The sequence below is a fragment of the Bufo bufo genome, chromosome 4, assembly GCF_905171765.1.
Source record: "Bufo bufo chromosome 4, aBufBuf1.1, whole genome shotgun sequence".
NCBI classification, from domain to species: Eukaryota; Metazoa; Chordata; class Amphibia; order Anura; family Bufonidae; genus Bufo; species Bufo bufo.
Window position 1 is genome coordinate 217369242 of NC_053392.1, and position 15586 is coordinate 217384827.

Consider the following 15586-nt stretch of genomic DNA (forward strand, 5'->3'; position numbering starts at 1 on the left):
TATTGCTCATGTAGGTAAGCATTACCCATATATGCTCTTGAACATGTTATATTGCTCATGTAGGTAAGCATTACCCATATATGCTCTTGAACATGTTATATTGCTCATGTAGGAAAGCATTACCCATATATGCTCTCGAACATGTTACATTGCTCATGTAGGTAAGCATTACCCATATATGCTCTTGAACATGTTCTACTGCTCATGTAGGCAAGCATTACCCATATATGCTCTTGAACATGTTCTACTGATCATATAGGTAAGCATTACCCATATATGCTCTCGAACATGTTACATTGCTCATGTAGGTAAGCATTACCCATATATGCTCTTGAACATGTTCTACTGATCATGTAGGTAAGCATTACCCATATATGCTCTTGAACATGTTATATTGCTCATGTAGGTAAGCATTACCCATATATGCTCTCGAACATGTTACATTTCTCATGTAGGTAAGCATTACCCATATATGCTCTCGAACATGTTACATTTCTCATGTAGGTAAGCATTACCCATATATGCTCTTGAACATGTTCTACTGATCATGTAGGTAAGCATTACCCATATATGCTCTTGAACATGTTATATTGCTCAAGTAGGTAAGCATTACCCATATATGCTCTTGAACATGTTATATTGCTCATGTAGGTAAGCATTACCCATATATGCTCTTGAACATGTTATATTGCTCATGTAGGAAAGCATTACCCATATATGCTCTCGAACATGTTACATTGCTCAAGTAGGTAAGCATTACCCATATATGCTCTTGAACATGTTCTACTGCTCATGTAGGCAAGCATTACCCATATATGCTCTTGAACATGTTCTACTGATCATGTAGGTAAGCATTACCCATATATGCTCTCGAACATGTTACATTGCTCATGTAGGTAAGCATTACCCATATATGCTCTTGAACATGTTATATTGCTCATGTAGGTAAGCATTACCCATATATGCTCTTGAACATGTTATATTGCTCAAGTAGGTAAGCATTACCCATATATGCTCTTGAACATGTTATATTGCTCATGTAGGAAAGCATTACCCATATATGCTCTCGAACATGTTACATTGCTCATGTAGGTAAGCATTACCCATATATGCTCTTGAACATGTTCTACTGCTCATGTAGTCAAGCATTACCCATATATGCTCTTGAACATGTTCTACTGATCATGTAGGTAAGCATTACCCATATATGCTCTCGAACATGTTACATTGCTCATGTAGGTAAGCATTACCCATATATGCTCTTGAACATGTTCTACTGATCATGTAGGTAAGCATTACCCATATATGCTCTTGAACATGTTATATTGCTCATGTAGGTAAGCATCACCCATATATGCTCTTGAACATGTTATATTGCTCAAGTAGGTAAGCATTACCCATATATGCTCTTGAACATGTTCTACTGCTCATGTAGGTAAGCATTACCCATATATGCTCTTGAACATGTTATATTGCTCACTCCTCTGTGCTGCCCCCACTGCCTGCATCGTCTGGTCCCAGCGCTGTGCTTGCCATGGTCACAAGCACCGCACCAGCCAATGACTGGCTTCAGTGGTCAGGTGGCCACAAGCAGCACGTCACTGCTGATGTTGGCGATAATGTTGGAGCTCCTGCCTGGTGTTAGTTAGGGTGCCCTTGGCGTTAAGTGTTAGTCCGTGTGCAAGGCAGGAGGTGGAGGTGCAGAGGCCAGAATATGGTGGAGTCAGTATCCAGGCCATTTGTAGTGAATAAGTAAGTCTTTCTTTACTAAAGTGCAGAATAGAAGTAGTAGTACATCCAACACTAACAAGGCATATTTCCAAAATTAGTTCACCGTGCAATTCCTCCCAATAGCAACATATGGACAGCAGCAATTAGTGAGGTTATAGTACTCCTTAACTCTGTCTCTCTCTAAAGTCTGTCTCACTGCAGAACCTTAAGAATGCATTTACGCGCACCCTTGAACATGTTACATTGCTCATATAGGTAAGCATTACACATATATGCTCTTGAACATGTTCTACTGCTCATGTAGGTAAGCATTACACATATATGCTCTTGAACATGTTATATTGCTCATGTAGGTAAGCATTACCCATATATGCTCTTAAACATGTTATATTGCTCATGTAAGTAAGCATTACCCATATATGCTCTTGAACATGTTATATTGCTCATGTAGGTAAGCATTACCCATATATGCTCTTGAACATGTTATATTGCTCATGTAGGTAAGCATTACCCATATATGCTCTTGAACATGTTATATTGCTCATGTAGGTAAGCATTACCCATATATGCTCTAGAACATGTTACATTGCTCATGTAGGTAAGCATTACACATATATGCTCTCGAACATGTTACATTGCTCATGTAGGTAAGCATTACCCATATATGCTCTCGAACATGTTACATTGCTCAAGTAGGTAAGCATTACCCATATATGCTCTTGAACATGTTCTACTGCTCATGTAGGTAAGCATTACCCATATATGCTCTCAAACATGTTACATTGCTCATGTAGGTAAGCATTACCCATATATGCTCTTGAACATGTTCTACTGCTCATGTAGGCAAGCATTACCCATATATGCTCTTGAACATGTTCTACTGCTCATGTAGGTAAGCATTACCTATATATGCTCTTGAACATGTTACATTGCTCATGTAGGTAAGCATTACCCATATATGCTCTCGAACATGTTACATTGCTCATGTAGGTAAGCATTACCCATATATGCTCTTGAACATGTTCTACTGTTCATGTAGGCAAGCATTACCCATATATGCTCTTGAACATGTTCTACTGCTCATGTAGGTAAGCATTACCCATATATGCTCTCGAAAATGTTACATTGCTCATGTAGGTAAGCATTACCCATATATGCTCTTGAAAATGTTCTACTGCTCATGTAGGCAAGTATTACCCATATATGCTCTTGAACATGTTCTACTGCTCATGTAGGTAAGCATTACCCATATATGCTCTCGAACATGTTACATTGCTCATGTAGGTAAGCATTACCCATATATGTTCTCGAACATGTTACATTGCTCATATAAGTAAGCATTACCCATATATGCTCTTAAACATGTTCTACTGCTCATGTAGGCAAGCATTACCCATATATGCTCTTGAACATGTTCTACTGCTCATGTAGGTAAGCATTACCCATATATGCTCTCGAACATGTTACATTGCTCATGTAGGTAAGCATTACCCATATATGCTCTTTAACATGTTACATTGCTCATGTAGGTAAGCATTACCCATATATGCTCTTGAACATGTTATATTGCTCATGTAGGTAAGCATTACCCATATATGCTCTTGAACATGTTATATTGCTCATGTAGGAAAGCATTACCCATATATGCTCTCGAACATGTTACATTGCTCATGTAGGTAAGCATTACCCATATATGCTCTTGAACATGTTATATTGCTCATGTAGGAAAGCATGACCCATATATGCTCTCGAACATGTTACATTGCTCATGTAGGTAAGCATTACCCATATATGCTCTTGAACATGTTACATTGCTCAAGTAGGCAAGCATTACCCATATATGCTCTTGAACATGTTCTACTGCTCATGTAGGTAAGCATTACCCATATATGCTCTTGAACATGTTATATTGCTCATGTAGGTAAGCATTACCCATATATGCTCTTGAACATGTTATATTGCTCATGTAGGAAAGCATTACCCATATATGCTCTCGAACATGTTACATTGCTCATGTAGGTAAGCATTACCCATATATGCTCTTGAACATGTTATATTGCTCATGTAGGAAAGCATTACCCATATATGCTCTCGAACATGTTATATTGCTCATGTAGGTAAGCATTACCCATAGATGCTCTTGAACATGTTACATTGCTCAAGTAGGCAAGCATTACCCATATATGCTCTTGAACATGTTCTACTGCTCATGTAGGTAAGCATTACCCATATATGCTCTTGAACATGTTACATTGCTCATGTAGGTAAGCATTACCCATATATGCTCTCGAACATGTTACATTGCTCATGTAGGTAAGCATTACCCATATATGCTCTTGAACATGTTCTACTGCTCATGTAGGCAAGCATTACCCATATATGCTCTTGAACATGTTCTACTGCTCATGTAGGTAAGCATTACCCATATATGCTCTCGAAAATGTTACATTGCTCATGTAGGTAAGCATTACCCATATATGCTCTTGAAAATGTTCTACTGCTCATGTAGGCAAGTATTACCCATATATGCTCTTGAACATGTTCTACTGCTCATGAAGGTAAGCATTACCCATATATGCTCTCGAACATGTTACATTGCTCATGTAGGTAAGCATTACCCATATATGCTCTCGAACATGTTACATTGCTCATATAGGTAAGCATTACCCATATATGCTCTTAAACATGTTCTACTGCTCATGTAGGCAAGCATTACCCATATATGCTCTTGAACATGTTCTACTGCTCATGTAGGTAAGCATTACCCATATATGCTCTCGAACATGTTACATTGCTCATGTAGGTAAGCATTACCCATATATGCTCTTGAACATGTTATATTGCTCATGTAGGTAAGCATTACCCATATATGCTCTTGAACATGTTATATTGCTCATGTAGGTAAGCATTACCCATATATGCTCTTGAACATGTTATATTGCTCATGTAGGAAAGCATTACCCATATATGCTCTCGAACATGTTACATTGCTCATGTAGGTAAGCATTACCCATATATGCTCTTGAACATGTTCTACTGCTCATGTAGGCAAGCATTACCCATATATGCTCTTGAACATGTTCTACTGATCATGTAGGTAAGCATTACCCATATATGCTCTCGAACATGTTACATTGCTCATGTAGGTAAGCATTACCCATATATGCTCTTGAACATGTTCTACTGATCATGTAGGTAAGCATTACCCATATATGCTCTTGAACTTGTTTTATTGCTCATGTAGGTAAGCATTACCCATATATGCTCTTGAACATGTTATATTGCTCATGTAGGTAAGCATTACCCATATATGCTCTTGAACATGTTATATTGCTCAAGTAGGTAAGCATTACCCATATATGCTCTTGAACATGTTATATTGCTCATGTAGGTAAGCATTACCCATATATGCTCTTGAACATGTTATATTGCTCAAGTAGGTAAGCATTACCCATATATGCTCTTGAACATGCTACATTGCTAATGTAGGTAAGCATTACCCATATATGCTCTTGAACATGTTACATTGCTCATGTAGGTAAGCATTACCCATATATGCTCTTGAACATGTTATATTGCTCATGTAGGAAAGCATTACCCATATATGCTCTCGAACATGTCACATTGCTCCTCTAGGTAAGCATTACACATATATGCTCTCGAACATGTTACATTGCTCATGTAGGTAAGCATTACCCATATATGCTCTCGAACATGTTACATTGCTCATGTAGGTAAGCATTACCCATATATGCTCTTGAACATGTTCTACTGCTCATGTAGGCAAGCATTACCCATATATGCTCTTGAACATTTTCTACTGATCATGTAGGTAAGCATTACCCATATATGCTCTCGAACATGTTACATTGCTCATGTAGGTAAGCATTACCCATATATGCTCTTGAACATGTTCTACTGCTCATGTAGGTAAGCATTACCCATATATGCTCTTGAACATGTTATATTGCTCATGTAGGTAAGCATTACCCATATATGCTATTGAACATGTTATATTGCTCATGTAGGTAAGCATTACCCATATATGCTCTCGAACATGTTACATTGCTCATGTAGGTAAGCATTACCCATATATGCTCTTGAACATGTTACATTGCTCAAGTAGGCAAGCATTACCCATATATGCTCTTGAACATGTTCTACTGCTCATGTAGGTAAGCATTACCCATATATGCTCTCGAACATGTTACATTGCTCATGTAGGTAAGCATTACCCATATATGCTCTTGAACATGTTATATTGCTCATGTAGGTAAGCATTACCCATATATGCTCTTGAAAATGTTACATTGCTCCTGTAGGTAAGCTTTACCCATATATGCTCTTAAACATGTTCTACTGCTCATGTAGGTAAGCATTACCCATATATGCTCTTGAACATGTTCTACTGCTCATGTAGGTAAGCATTACCCATAGATGCTCTCGAACATGTTACATTGCTCCTGTAGGTAAGCATTGCCCATATATGCTCTTAAACATGTTCTACTGCTCATGTAGGCAAGCATTACCCATATATGCTCTTGAACATGTTCTACTGCTCATGTAGGTAAGCATTACACTTATATGCTCTTGGACATGTTCTACTGCTCATGTAGGTAAGCATTACACTTATATGCTCTTGGAGCATATAAAGACATGAAGTCATAGAAAATTAGACCCTGCTAAGTTTTTTCTCTGGCCCAGCACCTAATGCGTTTAACTGGATACAAACATACAGTACAGGCTTTTACAGCCTACATAAACATGATCATGAGATACATGGAGCTGTGAGCATAAACACATCATCTGTTTTTATCACATAATTGCTTGCCAAGTGCATTAAATCCAAGTAATGTTGCTGGAAATTAACCCCTTCGATGCCAGCGCCATACATGTGCAGTGAAAGGAAGGGTCTTAAATATGCCACCCACTCACAAGCTCAGCAGGTGCCATAGCCGCCTGGTCTTTGCTGTTTCAAACAGCAGTGGCTCGGGGCTAATGTCTGTGATAGGCGACTGCAGACATTTAACCCTTTAGATGCCGTGGTCAAATGTGACCATGACTAGTATTGAGCAAATCGAGCATCGGCAGCTCTGATACACTGGGTCTCTTTAGAGCCAGTACATAAGAGCGAAGGAATTGCTCCCCGGATCGCCACATAGGGGAGCTATTCCTGACCCAGAAGCGCACGCTTCCAGTTTTTACCAATTTAGATACAATCGTTAGTGTTGGGCGAATCAAACTTTGAACTTGATTCGTTCTTACACTTCGCTTTAATGCCATAGACCTGTCTCTGTACAGCATTAAAATGTATTGCCTCCGTTGAGGTAAAATTCGTTTCACCCGTCGTCCCTCCGTTGAGGTGAATTTTGCCTCAACGGAGGCAATATATTTTAATGCTGACAGGTCTCTGGACAGCATTAAAATGAAGTGTAAGAATAAATCAACTTCGAATCTAGGATCCGAAGTTTGATTCACCTAACACTAACCATGACATCCAAATTGGGAAAAACTGAAAGCGCGCACTTCTGGGTCAGGAACGGCTCCCTCATGTGGCGATCAGGGGAGTCATTCCTTCGCTCTAATGTGTTGGCTCTGAAGAGACCCAGTGTATCAGAGCTAAAGTTCCTATGAGACCTATGGGTAGGATAGGCTCAATAGGATAACCCCAAATGGAGCTTAGATTGTAGTTCTGATCAACTACAGTGTAAACCAAAAGCAATCTGAAGATCACATATTCTAGTCTCTTAGGGGGACTGAAAAAAGGTGAAAAAAATTAAAATAAAAAAATATATACACTGCGTGCAGAATTATTAGGCAAATGAGTATTTTGACCACATCATCCTCTTTATGCATATTGTCTTACTCCAAGCTGTATAGGCTCGAAAGCCTACTACCAATTAAGCATATTAGGTGATGTGCATCTCTGTAATGAGAAGGGGTGTGGTCTAATGACATCAACACCCTATATTAGGTGTGCATAATTATTAGGCAACTTCCTTTCCTTTGGCAAAATGGGTCAAAAGAAGGACTTGACAGGCTCAGAAAAGTCAAAAATAGTGAGATATCTTGCAGAGGGATGCAGCACTCTTAAAATTGCAAAGCTTCTGAAGCGTGATCATCGAACAATCAAGCGTTTCATTCAAAATAGTCAACAGGGTCGCAAGAAGCGTGTGGAAAAACCAAGGCGCAAAATAACTGCCCATGAACTGAGAAAAGTCAAGCGTGCAGCTGCCAAGATGCCACTTGCCACCAGTTTGGCCATATTTCAGAGCTGCAACATCACTGGAGTGCCCAAAAGCACAAGGTGTGCAATACTCAGAGACATGGCCAAGGTAAGAAAGGCTGAAAGACGACCACCACTGAACAAGACACACAAGCTGAAACGTCAAGACTGGGCCAAGAAATATCTCAAGACTGATTTTTCTAAGGTTTTATGGACTGATGAAATGACTTGATGGGCCAGATGGATGGGCCCGTGGCTGGATTGGTAAAGGGCAGACTCAGACGCCAGCAAGGTGGAGGTGGAGTACTGGTTTGGGCTGGTATCATCAAAGATGAGCTTGTGGGGCCTTTTCGGGTTGAGGATGGAGTCAAGCTCAACTCCCAGTCCTACTGCCAGTTTCTGGAAGACACCTTCTTCAAGCAGTGGTACAGGAAGAAGTCTGAATCCTTCAAGAAAAACATGATTTTCATGCAGGACAATGCTCCATCACACGCGTCCAAGTACTCCAAAGCGTGGCTGGCAAGAAAGGGTATAAAAGAAGAAAATCTAATGACATGGCCTCCTTGTTCACCTGATCTGAACCCCATTGAGAACCTGTGGTCCATCATCAAATGTGAGATTTACAAGGAGGGAAAACGGTACACCTCTCTGAACAGTGTCTGGGAGGCTGTGGTTGCTGCTGCACGCAATGTTGATGGTAACCAGATCAAAACACTGACAGAATCCATGGATGGCAGGCTTTTGAGTGTCCTGTTTGAGTGTCCTGTTTTTGTTTTGTTTTTGAATGTCAGAAATGTATATTTGTGAATGTTGAGATGTTATATTGGTTTCACTGGTAAAAATAAATAATTGAAATGGGTATATATTTGTTTTTTGTTAAGTTGCCTAATAATTATGCACAGTAATAGTCACCTGCACACACAGATATCCCCCTAAAATAGCTAAAACTAAAAACAAACTAAAAACTAGTGTTGAGCGCGAATATTCGAATATCGAATTTTATTCGCGAATATCGGCAGTTCGCTAATTCGCGAATATTTCGAATATAGTGATATAAATTCGATATTTCGAATATTCTTTTTTTTTTTTTTTTTTTTTTTATTGTTATATTTTTTTCTTTCCCACTTCCCTAAAGTTGTTCTTACCTGTCCTTTGGATTCCTGGCTTCCTGGCTGCTCCAGTCAGTGCCCGTTGCCGCTTCTGCCGACTTCCGTGCTCATGGAGCGTCCCCATCACCATGGGAACGTCTCCATACACTAGAATGTACTGTCGGATTTGAGAATTACGTGAAAAATCGCAATTCGATTATTTCAAGTTATAAAATTCGAATTTCGATTTTAACTTAGCACTGCTATATTTAATTCTAGCCTAATATGGAATATAGCAGTGCTAAGTTAAAATCGAAATTCGATTATTATAACTTGAATTAATCGAATTGCGATTTCAACTTGGACCTGGTTTACTATGGTTGGCTTGGTAGAATTAGCGAATATGACGAATGTATTCGTCATATTCCACAAAACAAATATAACGAATGTATTCGTCATATTCCACAAAACGAAGATAACGAAGTATTCTGCATCTTCATTTTAGCTACCTATTCATCAACTTCGCTAATTCTAGCAATCATATAGGAAAGTTTACTATAGAGACAGCTAAGTTTAATTCGCTATGCGATTATATTACTTTGCTTTTTTTTTATAAATAGAATAATTATAATAATTATCAGGTATTATAATTATTCTATTTTTTTTTTTAAAAAAGCAGTCATATAATCGCATAGCGAATTAAACTTAGCTGTCTCTATAGTAAACTTTCCTATATGATTGCTAGAATTAGCGAAGTTGACGAATAGGTAGCTAAAACGAAGATGCAGAATACCTCATTATCTTCGTTTTGTGGAATATGTTGAATACATTTGTTATATTCGTTTTGTGGAATATGACGAATACATTCGTCATATTCGCTAATTCTACCAAGCCAACCATAGTAAACCAGGTCCAAGTTGAAATCGCAATTCAATTAATTTAAGTTATAATAATCGAATTTCGATTTTAACTTAGCACTGCTATATTCCATATTAGGCTAGAATTAAATATAGCAGTGCTAAGTTAAAATCGAAATTCGAATTTTATAACTTGAAATAATCGAATTGCGATTTTTCACGTAATTCTCAAATCCGACAGTACATTCTAGTATATGGAGACGTTCCCATGGTGATGGGGACGCTCCATGAGCACGGAAGTCGGCAGAAGCGGCAACGGGCACTGACTGGAGCAGCCAGGAAGCCAGGAATCCAAAGGACAGGTAAGAACAACTTTAGGGAAGTGGGAAAGAAAAAAATATAACAATAAAAAAAAAAAAAAAAATTCAAGTTATAATAATCGAATTTCGATTTTAACTTAGCACTGCTATATTCCATATTAGGCTAGAATTAAATATAGCAGTGCTAAGTTAAAATCGAAATTCGAATTTTATAACTTGAAATAATCGAATTGCGTTTTTTCACGTGATTCTCAAATCCGACAGTACATTCTAGTATATGGAGACGTTCCCATGGTGATGGGGACGCTCCATGAGCACGGAAGTCGGCAGAAGCGGCAACGGGCACTGACTGGAGCAGCCAGGAATCCAAAGGACAGGTAAGAACACCTTTAGGGAAGTGGGAAAGAAAAAAATATAACAATAAAAAAAATAAAAAATAAATTCAAGTTATAATAATCGAATTTCGATTTTAACTTAGCACTGCTATATTCCATATTAGGCTAGAATTAAATATAGCAGTGCTAAGTTAAAATCGAAATTCGAATTTTATAACTTGAAATAATCGAATTGCGTTTTTTCACGTAATTCTCAAATCCGACAGTACATTCTAGTATATGGAGACGTTCCCATGGTGATGGGGACGCTCCATGAGCACGGAAGTCGGCAGAAGCGGCAACGGGCACTGACTGGAGCAGCCAGGACTCCAAAGGACAGGTAAGAACAACTTTAGGGAAGTGGGAAAGAAAAAAATATAACAATAAAAAAAAAAAAAAAAAAATTCAAGTTATAATAATCGAATTGCGATTTTAACTTAGCACTGCTATATTCCATATTAAGCTAGAATTAACGAATATGGAATATAGCAGTGCTAAGTTAAAATCGAAATTCGATTATTATAACTTGAATTAATCGCATTGCTATTTCAATAGGAGAGTAGCCTTTAAGTTAAAATCGCAATACGCGATTATTTAAATCGCATATTAATCGCGATAACAAGAATAATGACGAATATTCGATTTCGACGAATATAAAACGAATATTCTATCGAATATTCGCAAATTTCGCCGAAATCGAATATGGCACCTGCCGCTCATCACTACTAAAAACTACTTCCAAAAATATTCAGCTTTGATATTAATGAGTTTTTTGGGTTCATTGGGAACATGGTTGTTGTTCAATAATAAAATTAATCCTCAAAAATACAACTTGCCTAATAATTCTGCACTCCCTGTATATAAAAATTTAAATCACCCCTCTTTCCCCAGAATGAAAATAAAAAATACATAAACAATAAAAAACATAAAGCTCATGGGCACCTCCACATCCCAAAATGCCTGTACTATTAAAATATAAAAAATATTTATCCCATATGGCAGGGGCGTAGCTAGAAATGCATGGGCCCCATAGCAAAAAAAATTTATGCCCCCTTCCCCCATAACAGTGTCCCTGACAGTGACTGACCCCCAACAAGGGGTGGAGTCCGGCAACTATTGTAAGACGGACCCCGCGTTCCTTATGTAAGTGAGCTTAAAGGGAACCTGTCACCAAAAAATCGCTTATTAAGCTGTTAATAGTACCTCATAGTGCTGCATAGTAGTTTCCTAATGCACTTTTTCTTCGTTTAGCCGCATTTAGCCTCCTTGAGAAATCAATGTTTTATTCAGTCGCTGCCCCGTGCTTCAAGTCAGGTTTGAAGTCAAGGGGGCAGCGGCCTAGGCGTCTCCAATGCTGCTCTCCCCGCCTCCCGCCGCCTTTATTGACACACCGGATCTCAGTGCCGGGACCGCGCTCCCAGCCCGCATGCGCAGTAATGGGCTACTGTAGCCTGTAGCGCGATCCCGGCTCCGGCTCGTACACTCAGCCGGCTTCAGTTTCGCTACTGCGCATGCGCCCTCCAGCCTTACATACTAGCGCAGTTACAGAAGATGCCGGGTGCATGCGCAGTAGCGAAACTGAAGCCGGCTGAGTGTACGAGCCGGAGCCGGGATCGCGCTACAGGCTACAGCAGCCCTTTACTGCGCATGCGGGCTGGGAGCGCGATCCCGGCACTGATATCCGGCTTGTCAATAAAGGCGGCGAGAGGCGGGGAGAGCAGCATTGGAGACGCCTAGGCCGCTGCCCCCTTGACTTCAAACCTGACTTGATGCACGGGGCAGCGACTGAATAAAACATTGATTTCTCAAGGAGGCTAAATGTGGCTAAACAAAGAAAAAGTGCATTAGGAAACTACTATGCAGCACTATAAGGTACTACATACTAGTACATACTTTGCACAAGTTTATTATTTACAACTTAAAGGGAACCTGTCACCAAAAAAATCGCTTATTATGCTGTTAATAGTATTAACAGCTTAATAAGCGATTTCTTTGGTGACAGGTTCCCTTTAAGTTGTAAATAATAAACTTGTGCAAAGTATGTACTAGTATGTATACTACTATCTAATAATCCTTATCTATCACTTGACACTTCACTAACTTACTGGGGACAGTCAGGACTCCTCTCCACTCCAGACTTTTTCTTTTTACTGTGGCAGACTGCTGGCAGTGCAGAAAAGAAGATCAGAATCCATTCACTTCTGGCCTACTGGACATGGGCAGTTAGGCACACTGGGCACGGGCGGGCAGGCAGGCTCCCACTCTTCACATTCCAAATAGGCAGCCGGCGGCAGCATGACGTCACTCACTCTGTCACGCCGCACGCGCATGCTCCTCCCACTTTAGAAGCAGGCGGAGCAGGCGCGTGACGTCGGAGTGAGTGACGTTACGCCGCCGGGAGACTGAGACAAGGAGGCGGAGCACATGACCTGACTACTCCTTGGCTTCCCAATCCCCAGCCAGGCCTGAGCCGCGGACCGCCCGCCCACGCCCCGCCCACTACACTGGGCGGGTGGGCGGGCCTGGCTGCCAGTGCCTGTGTGTGTTAATAAAAAAAATTATAAAAAAATAAAATAAAAAAATGAATGCGGTCCGGACGGACCCCCAGTGGTGTAGGGCCCCATAGCCACTGCTATGGTTGCTATGGCAATCCCTACGCCACTGCCATATGGCAAATAACATAACGGAAATAAATCTAAATGACCGATTTGCCATTTTTCATTGCAGACTGCAACAGGTTTTCCCCTAGGATTTCACTGTGCTTGGCTACATTCGATTTACCCTCAACTAGGGTTGGGCGATATCAAAAATATTCCCACGACAACGATATTAAGAAATGTATCGCGATAACGATATATATCACGAAAAATGCCCATTTAGAAAAAAAACACTCAAAACATGTACTCGAGTTTACTTGTTGCCCACATACATTATAATGTCTCCTTGATGCCCCATGCAGTAATATTTCTTAGTTGCCCACCAAGAACAGGGTCACCATTCCCCCCAAATCTGATGGAGCAGCCATGCCCCCTGCTGGTCCATTCATTCTCTATGGGAGTGCTGGAGATAGCAGCGATCAGCCATCTTCACCGCTCCTACAGAAAATGGGACATCCTAGCGGAAAACCCTGATAAGTTGGTTGTTCAGAGTGTGCCTATCATAGGTGCACATTGTCAGGAAGGGCACCTTGGCATCATAAAGATGCCTTTCAGTCAAATAAAACATTGGGGGTCATTTACTAAAGACTGGCACTTCCCATATGGGTCTTAGTCCCTACACACTACAGCCATATTACCGCAGCCCCCTGAGCGCAGTGACTGTTCTCAGCCCCCGCCTCTCTGTGCAGCAGCCCCCAGAGTGACTGTTCTCAGCCCCGGCCTCTCTCTGCAGCAGCCCCGAGAGTGCAACGACTGTTATCTAGCGCCAGTCTCCTGGCTCTGGGGGTTTACAGCCGCTAGATGCCATTTATTTGTGACCTAAAGGACTTATACCCCCGTGACTATGGTTGTCCCAATACCCAAATTTTTATTCAATTTCGGTCCCATAAAAAAGTTATGCAATACTCGATGCCACGCAAAACAAAAATTAAATGCCAAAAGAAAGTGTGCGTTCCGCAGTTTATGGAATGTGTCGCCCATAATAGAACAGTCCTATCCTATTTTTCAGGGGAGAAGGAGACCAAAAAAATGGAGAATCGTGTGTAATTTACAAATTACGGTGTTCACCACATAAAATATATATTTTTATACTTTAATAGTTTGGACTTTTTCGGACGTGGCGATAACTAAATAGTTTTTTTATTGTTTATATTTTTTTCATTGTAAATTGGGAAAGGGGGAGATTTAAAATTTTAATGTTTTGGTGTTTAGTTTTTTTTGTATTTTTTTTTTTTTACTTTTTATTTAATAACTATTAGCCCCCTTATGGGGCTAGAACCTGGGATCTTTTCATCCCTTGTCCTATTCACCCTAATAGAGATCTATTAGGGTCCATAGGATCTCACACTGTCCCTGCTGCTCTGTGCTTTGTGCACACAGCAGCAGGGAGATTGCCATGGCAGCCATGGATTGCTTCAGTAACTAGAGATGGCCTTGCGGTTCGTCTGACGGTCGTTTTGCGGCGAACTTTGCTCATTCGTGATTCACCGAACGGGCAAATATATCAGTTGCCCCCCAAAAAAACACTGAAGCAGGGCTGTTATATACAAATTATATATTTTCTATATAGTGCATTTGGGTAGTGCAGCATTGGTTTGCGGTTTTGCTGCTTTACCTCAGCTACACAGAATGACAAACGCCATTGGAAAAAATAATTTCCACTGGTGTGATATACCAGTTGCCCCCCAAAAAACTGATTGAAGCAGGGGTATTATATACCAATTATATACTTTCTATATAGTGCAGTTCGGTAGTGCAGCATTGGTTTGCAGTTTCGCTGCGTTACCTCAGCTACAGATAGGGACAAACGACATTGGAACAAATAATTTCTAATGGTGTGATTTACCAGTTGCCCCCCAAAAAAACTGATTGAAGCAGGGGTGTTATATACCAATAATATACTTTTTATTTAGTGCGTTTAGGCAGTGCAGCATTTGTTTGTGGTTTAGCTGTGTTACCTCAGCTACAGATAGGGACAAACGACATTGGAACAAATAATTTCTACTGTTGTGATTTACCAGTTGCCCCCGCAAAAAAAGTGATTGAAGCAGGGGTCTTATATACCAATTATATACTTTCTATATAGTGCATTTGGGTAGTGCAGTATTTGTTTGCGATTTAGCTGCATTACCTCAGCTACAGATAGTGACAAATGACATTGGAACAAGTATTGAAGGCTGCTTGCAGCCTGTAATTGTGTGAGGGGCGCACTTACCCTATTTAAACCCCCTCCCACAAGCAGAAGGGCGCCCGGTTCTTGCTTCAGCAGCATCCAGCGCCTGACGTCACTTCCGGTCGCGTCTCCATTCGTGCTTCATTCCGTTCGTGTCTCC